Below are 7972 nucleotides of genomic sequence, written 5' to 3'. Positions count from 1 at the left end.
TTCCTGGGAGCCCAGAGGTGGACACAGCTCTGCAGGTGGGGTCTCACCAGGGCAGGGCAGAGCAGAGGGGGAGAATCAATCCCTCAGTCTCCTGGGCAATGCAGCTGGGGATACAGCCCAGCATGGGGTTGGCTTTCTGGGCTGTGGGTGCACACCCCTGGCTCTTGGACAGCAATCTAAATATTATAAATATCCTTGCTTTTCAATGCATTTCTGACTTGTATAATCCCTGACTCTTCTTGAGACCTATGGAAGTAGCATGGATAGATCCTTTAGGAGAGAACAAATCCACATGACTGACTTTGCAGAAGAGCAGAACCAGCCTTTGTCTTAGCTGATACCAGGAGTGCAATCAGGGAGGAGCACTGGAAGCCTGAGCCTGCCAGCTTGAACAGCTGCCCTGAGCTAAAAGTCACTACAATGCCCTTGGCAGCTGCCATTCCCCAGATCTTGGTGTGAATTAACAAACTTACAAATTAGTAAAAAGATCAGGGTAAATGTACCTGGCAAAACCAGAAGTCTCGTCCCAGATCCAAATGTGGGTTTATAAGTATTTCCATAGCCACACAATAGCACAGGCCTCTACAATATCCAGGGCAGCATTGAATGGAACCTACAGCAATTAAATACTCCACCAAAAGAAATCCTGTTTACCTCTATGAACAAACAGATCCATTTGCCTAGGACTTTTCCATCTATTGACTTTCTTTTCATCTGGTATTTTGCATTTTGCACTCCCAGACACACTCTCCTTCGTATTCCCCTCAACCATATTTGTCCAGTTGTTTCCAGAAATCCACCTGCACCACAACTTCTATTCTCCATATTATTCCTCATTTATTTATTCTGCCAGTCAGATTCCTCTCAAAAAAAATTGATTTATTTACTGTTACTGCACAGCTCCCCTAGGGACTGATGGTGCAGTGAAACCTCCATCATCCCATTCTCTTGGAATTGCCACCTGAATCAATCAAGGGTTAATCCAGAACAAAGTTGCCATTTAGTTTTTGAGTAAAAAGCTCTTTTTGGTGTGCAGTTTCTTTGGGGTGAGGAGATCATTGCTGTTCTGCCACTAAACCCTGAAGTTTCAGGATACATCAGGGACCTTCCTCCAGTGGGGCCAGAGGAAGATCTGGAGCTACTGCACACAGATATGGCCATAATGGTAAATCTGGAGACACCTACATGAACTCAGAGTTCTGATTTATAGCTCCTTTAGCTTGCTGATGGCTCCATGTAAACTGGGGATTTTCATTTCTCTCAGATCTTTTTGAAGAGGGTTGGGGTGGGGGTGGGGGGGTAATTTAAAAAAAGAGAATTTTCCTCAGAGGTTTCCAGAAGGAATTCTTTTCCTATGCTGTTTTTTTTTAACTTTCAGAATTAAATATTAAGAATCACTACTATTTTAAGAAATGGAAACATTACTTTTCAAGAGTAAACTCACTTAATTTAGATACTAAATAATCCTAAAAATATTTTAAATAAATTTTGAAAATTTGATACATTTACAACAAATATTGATATCTTGGCAAATGTTACTTTCTTTCCCTTTTACAAAGGGTTTCAAATGAGAGAAAAGGTGTAGGAGTTTGGGGGGATTTTTTTTTTTTCATACATTTGTGGCAGCAACAGCCAAAGCACACTTTTCTCTCCATCCTTTTTCCTTCAGAAAAAAATATTTTGTGGTAAGGGTCACCTTTCCATTCTTCCAGCAAAGTCATTCAGTAATTAACTTTGCTTCTTGCCCTATTTCCCCTCCATCCAAATATTTATCCCACCCTCAGTTTTAAGGCTGTTTACGCTGTTCTCCACCAGTTCCAGATCTTCACTTCTAAAGTGCTCCAAGCTTCACCTGGATGTTTCAGGGCAAGGTAAATCCCCAGGACTCAACACAAGCTGGCTGTGACATGAGCTTGGTCTCATTCTCGAGGTCAAGCTCCCTGAGTTTCTTGACTGTCTTGTGTTTAATAATAACAGAAACCCACCCCCTATGGTTGCAGCTCAAGGATCTCCAAAGCACACACCCAATATGTGCATTTTTGTGTTCACATACAATTATGAGTTTGGTTATCTCCAACTATTCCTATCCACATAAAGAAAAGTCCTTTTTACCTACTACAGCTTTATGAAACCAGTTTCACCCCCCTGCATTTTGCTGGTCTGTGCTGGCTTTCACCATTTTGCTTTGCTTCTCCTCTGCTTGAGGAGCTTGATATAGGAGCCCTTTTCCTGTTGACTTTTCCAAGACAAATCCTCTTGCACCTGTAAAGCCTCTGCTATGTTCATTCTCAGGAAAAGGGAGGGAAGAATACACTTGCAGCCATGGAAATCACTTGCTCTTAATACCAATTGAAAATTCATAGTCCTGTTGCTAAAATATTTCTGGGGTGGGAAAATAACTTGTGAACCGAAAGGAGTTCTTCCACCTGGGAATTTAGACATACCTGGAGAAACCATGAGTTTGGTTCCAGCTCCAAATGTAGGCTTGCCATAAGTCCCAGAGTCACACTGTGGCACAATGCTTTGCAAAATGGTGCACTGGGATGTGTTTGCTGGGTGAAGGCTGGAGAACAGGGCAGTGCAAGGTTTTACTGGAAGCAGCTCACAGAACCACAGAATGAACTAGCTTGGAAAAGACCTTTGACATCATCAAGTCCAATCTATCACCCAACTCCTGCTCGTGAACTAAAGCTTGACACTGAGTACCATATCCAGGCTTTGTTAAACCCTCCAGGGATGGTTGCTCCACCACCTCCCTGGGCAGACAATTCCAGTGCCCAATAAGTCCCAATTCCAGTAAAGAATTTTTTTCTGATGTCCAACCTAAACTTCTCCTGGTGCAGCTTAAGACTTTTTCCTCTCATTCTATCAGTGGTCACCTGGAGAAGAGCCCGAGCCCCACCTGGCTGCACCCTCCTGTCTGGGGGTTGTAGAGAGTGATGAGGTCTCCCTGAGCCTCCTCTTCTCCAGACTAAACATCCCCATCTCCCTCAGCCACTCCTCACAGGACTTATGCCCCAGACCCCTCACCAGCCTTGTTGCCCTTCTCTGGACATGCTCCAGCCCCTCCACGTCCTTCCTAAACTGGGGGCTCAGGAATGGACACAGCGCTCGAGGTGCTGCCCAACCAGTGCCGAGCACAGGGCAAGAATCCCTGCCCTGCTCCTGCTGGCCACACCATTCCTGATCCAGGCCAGGGGCCATTGGCCTTCTTGTCCCCCAGGGCACACTGATGGCTCATGTCCAGCCTGCTGTCCATCAGTGCTGACCCCCAGGTCCCTTTCTCCCAGCCACTCTGTCCCCAGCCTGTAGCACTGCAGGGGTTGGTGTGGCCAAAGTGCAGGACTCAGCACTTGGACTTGTTAAACCTCACATAGTTGGACCTGTCTCACCTATCCAGCCTGTCCAGGTCCTTCTGCAAAGCCCCATTGCCCTGCAACAGATCCACACATGCTCACCAACATCACTGGCTATCACCTCAGCATAAATAAGCACTTCTTTCAGCCCCATTCCTCTGCCTGGTTCATTCACCATCTGTGTGTTCTGTCCTCTCCACACAGCAGCAGCACCTGTCCATCACTGCATGCACACACAACCTCCCAGGCTGGGTTTGGAGCCTCCTGACAGCTGCTTTTGAGTCTCACCAGCCTGTGTCACCTTTCTGCTCTCTTCTCTTGCAATGTCCTCCCTCCCTTGCAGGCTGCTCTTCATGTTGTAATGATTCATAATTGGAATAGCAACACAGAATTGTTCAGGTTGGGAAAGCCCCCTAAAACCATTAATTCGAACCCATACCCCAGCATGTTCACCCCCAAACCGTGTAATTCAGCAGGGAGTGTCCAAACACATCCTCTCAATCCCCACAACTAACAGGAAGGATCCACAGCTTTTGTCATTCCCATTTCTGCTCTCTGGGCAGTAGCTCCAGTTCTACAGTTCCCAGCAATAACACAGAGATCACTGCTGCTGTTCCTTGCCATTGGCTTGAAATGCATTTTGCTTTTCCTTTTCAAACATTAATCCTGTTTTTGAGTGGACTGAAATTTTCCACTGGGTTCACTGTCCCAAAGTTCAGAAATCTTATTTAGTCTTACATATCCCTGCCCTTGCATTTCTCTTACTTGTCACTTTTCCAATACTTTTTTTCCCCAGCATGGACACATTTCCAGTCCACACTGGTTAAGCATAAAGTCTCCCACTTCTTTCCATGGAAAGCCCAGATTTCTCCACAAAGCCACTGCACTGCTCTTGGTGCAGCTCCAGCTAAGCATTGTCAGTGCTGAGACCAGCTTGGCTCACAGGGGACACAACTCACCTGGGACAATGAGAAGTCTGGTTCCACTCCCCCAGGTCAGTTTTCCCCAGTCTCCAGAAGTCACACAGTGTGACAGCTCATTACAAAATGGGGCTCTCCATGCAGCCCCCTCTGGAGCTGTTGCAGGGCTGGGATCCATCCAGAGCTGGAGCTGCCCCTGCCAGAGGCTCCAAACAGCCACACAGATTTCCAGAGATCTCCTCTGGCCTCTCTTTGCCCCAGCCCGATTTCTCTGTTCAAATCCCTGGGGAAAACTGCCTCTGCCAGGGGTCACTGGACATGTCAGAGATGGGAAGAACTTCCCCCTCAGTTATCAGGGACTGGTTTAGGATGCCTGTCCCAAAGACTGCTTGCACTGGAATGGCGAGAGGGAAGGAAAGAAGGCCCTGGAGCCAGCCTGGATCAGGCTCCCTGACACCGGGCACCTTCCCAGCACCCAGATTTGCAGCTGCAGGAGGCAGCTTTGCAGTGCCAGAGGTGTTCCAGCACGGAAAGCCTTGCTCTCCATTTCAGCTGGGCCTTTCCTTCCATTGCCCAGCCCTGGCACAGCCCCAGCACAGAACTGCTGGGTGAGAGAGATTGCAACACTCGGGCACTGAGCACCTCCTTGGCCAGATGGGGAATTCAGCCCCTGAGCCCAGGGTGAGCTGGAGCTGTTGTCAAAGAGCAGAGCAAGTTCCCAGTCCCAGAGCTGGGAGCTCCATCTCCTGCAGCACCTCAGGGACTTTGGAAAAAGGACACACAAGAAAATCTTCTCACTCACTGGGCTGGATGGACAGGCGGGTCCCTGAGCCAAAGGTCACCTTGCCGTAGCCAGAGCCAAAATCCCACAGCATTTCCTGCCTTAACAAAAAGCCCAGCAAGGCCCTGCAGAGCAGCACCTCTGCCCCAGCCTTTGCTCAGCCATGGCCCTGCTCAGAGGGACAGCAGAGGGGACACAGTGCCTCACCCTGGATCCTGTGCTTCCCTGGGATGCAGTGGCACAGCCCAGGCTGGGCATGGGCAGCTGGCACCTTTGGGAGCAAAGCCAACTGTGTGCATCCCAGTCAGACAGAGAGCAAGGAGCCTTGGTTTGGACACTCCCTGGAAGGAAAGTCCTCCCCTGGATATGGACACAGAGATGACCAAACCCCAGCCAGGCTGCTGTTCTCAGACACCCAAAGAATGATCTCAAACACAACAGAAAGCGCAGCAGCAGCGCTGGACTTACGTGGCCTAACAATGAGTCTGGTTCCAGAGCCGAAGGTAGGTGCATAAACACCTGATCCTGTGTTCACACAGCATTTCCTCTCCTTACAAAAACCTTCCCCACCAGCTGGCAACACTGGTCACCCACAGTCCAGCAGACAGTGCTGAATGCCGGGAGGATTCAGCCACAGCCTCAAGTGAAGACCTGCCAGGATCTGCCTGTGGGGTCAGCTCTGGGACTTGTGGATGCAAATCCTCCTTGGGAGCACTGCTCTTTCTGCCCAAAGCCAGAGCCCATCTTGGAGAAGAGAAGGTGACCTGTAACTCCATAACTGAAGAGCCACCAGCCCAGGAAGGGTATCCTGAAAATCTGGCTGGGCACAGGGCAGTTTTGCCCCACATGGAAGGAGTTTACAAGAAAGTGTGTGCACTTACCAGCTGAAGCTGGAAGCTGCGTCCCTCTGCCAGTGTGAGCTTGTGCCACAGCTCACACAGCAGTTTTCAGCTCAGCAGGAACACAAACTCATCCACAAGCTGAGAGAGAAAAGCAACCCCTGCTGGCATGGCCATGGCATGAAATATCCTGAGCAAATGTGGTCAGGATCCCACACTGAATATCTGATAGGAAGGACATAGATCACTGACAGGGTAATTGAGGACATTGCTTTGTAGACCTCTCTTCAGCTCCTATCACTAGTATGACATTTTATATATATTTTTTTATATCTACAATATTAAGCAAAAACTGGTTTAAACCTTACTTGGTTTTACCCTTAGCTGCACTCCGCTTCCAAAGGTGAGTTTGTTTCCATAGCTATTCACACAGTGATTGCCTTCAAAACAAAAACCCCTTTTTCCTCCAATACCTAATTAGGTCCTACTTGACATTCTTTTAAACTCACCTGGCAGGACCGAGAGCAGAGTCCCCTTGCCAAAAATGGTTCTGGCGGCCACATTTACACCCTGACACATTTCATTGCAAAAACACCTCTGCCAGCCCCACACTTGATCTCAAGCACAAAGCACCTGCAAATCCAGGCCCAGCAAAGCTTCCTGACACACCAGGCTCCACTTGGGTGCCATTCCCTGCAGCAAGGCAGCATCTATTCCCCAGCTCTTGCCTGAAGAGCAGCAGCTCCCTTTGCCTTTCCTGGTTTTTAGCACCCATGAGAGACAGGTCCCAGGCATGGCAAGGCTTTCCCAGAACCAGGGGCCCTGCTCCTGTGCAGGGACCTGCTGGGCACCCCCAGCTTTGGGTGTGGGTGGGTTTCAGAGGTGGCTCTGAGACCCGTGGCTGCCCCTGGAATTGGGCACATTTTGTGCAGCCCAGAGCCGGATTCCCTTGCTGAGGGAGAGGAGGGCAGGCTGGGCTGGGCCAAATCAGCAGATTCTGCTCCTGTCCCAGGGGAGCCTGCTCCACTCAGCCCCAGGGAATTGCCCAGGGAGGTGGGAAGGGAGGTCAGCGATAGCATGGCCCAGGAATTCCCCCAGCTGGGCACATCTTGTACTCACTGGGCTTCACAATCAGCTGTGTCCCTGTCCCCAGGATCAGTTTGTAGTTCCCTGAGCTCACACAGTCCTTCACACCCCAACAAAAACCATCAGCTCTGCTGCCACTTCTTCCTCCAGCACCCTGCAGCAGAGCAGCTCTTGCCAACCAACACCAGGTACTGGAAGCCAAGAACCACTTCAGCCTTGGAAGGAAGAGTCTGGGGAACCCCATCCCCAGCAGGGATGACAGCTGGGATTGTGGGACAAACAGGAGCATTGTTCATTGATCCTTTCCTCCCTGGAGCAAAGGAGCAGCTCCCTGGGCTGTGCCTGACAGAGCCATCAGCATCCCACCCTGATTTCCAGAGGTCTGGATGGCTGTGGCAGGAATTGTCTATCCCTGAGCAAGAGGGCTCAGGAGCTCTGTCTGCTTGGGTGAAGGGAGAGAGCAGGGGCTGGCAGGGGTGAGCAGAGGAGGAAATTCACAGCCTTTCTTAGGCCAGGTCCCTTCTGCAGCCAGAGAAAACAGCAAAATTCCCACAGATTGAATCCGTCTCCCTCCCCTCCCCTCTCACTGACTGGTGCCACGGGATGAAGCAGGAAAAAGCTTCCACACTTACTGGGATTTACTCTTAGCTGAGTTCCAGCTCCAAAGATGACCTTGTTGCCAAAGCCAGCCCCACACAGTGTTTGCCTTCTCAACACAAACCCTGTCAGTCTCCTCAGGGGCTGATTCCCTGGAAAGCTGAGCTCTGCTGGCTGAGCATTTCTTGGACAGTCCCAGCTGGTCATCCCTCTCAGCTCTGGCAGAGATGACCCCTGGGAGCATCTTTGTCCCACAGAGAGAAGATGCAGGTGGTGATCACAGCTCCTCACACAGCACTGGGACCCTGGCCCCCAAATGAGAGCTCTCCTGTGGGGCCATCCTGCACAGCCTGCACGCTCACAACTCTCTCCTCTCTGTCTCTCACTCCTCCC

This window comes from Cyanistes caeruleus, chromosome 27 (assembly GCF_971803275.1).
Source record: "Cyanistes caeruleus chromosome 27, bCyaCae1.hap1.1, whole genome shotgun sequence".
In the NCBI taxonomy this organism is placed as follows: domain Eukaryota; kingdom Metazoa; phylum Chordata; class Aves; order Passeriformes; family Paridae; genus Cyanistes; species Cyanistes caeruleus.
The sequence above is the reverse complement of the archived record's forward strand: the minus strand, read 5'-3'. Positions refer to the sequence as shown.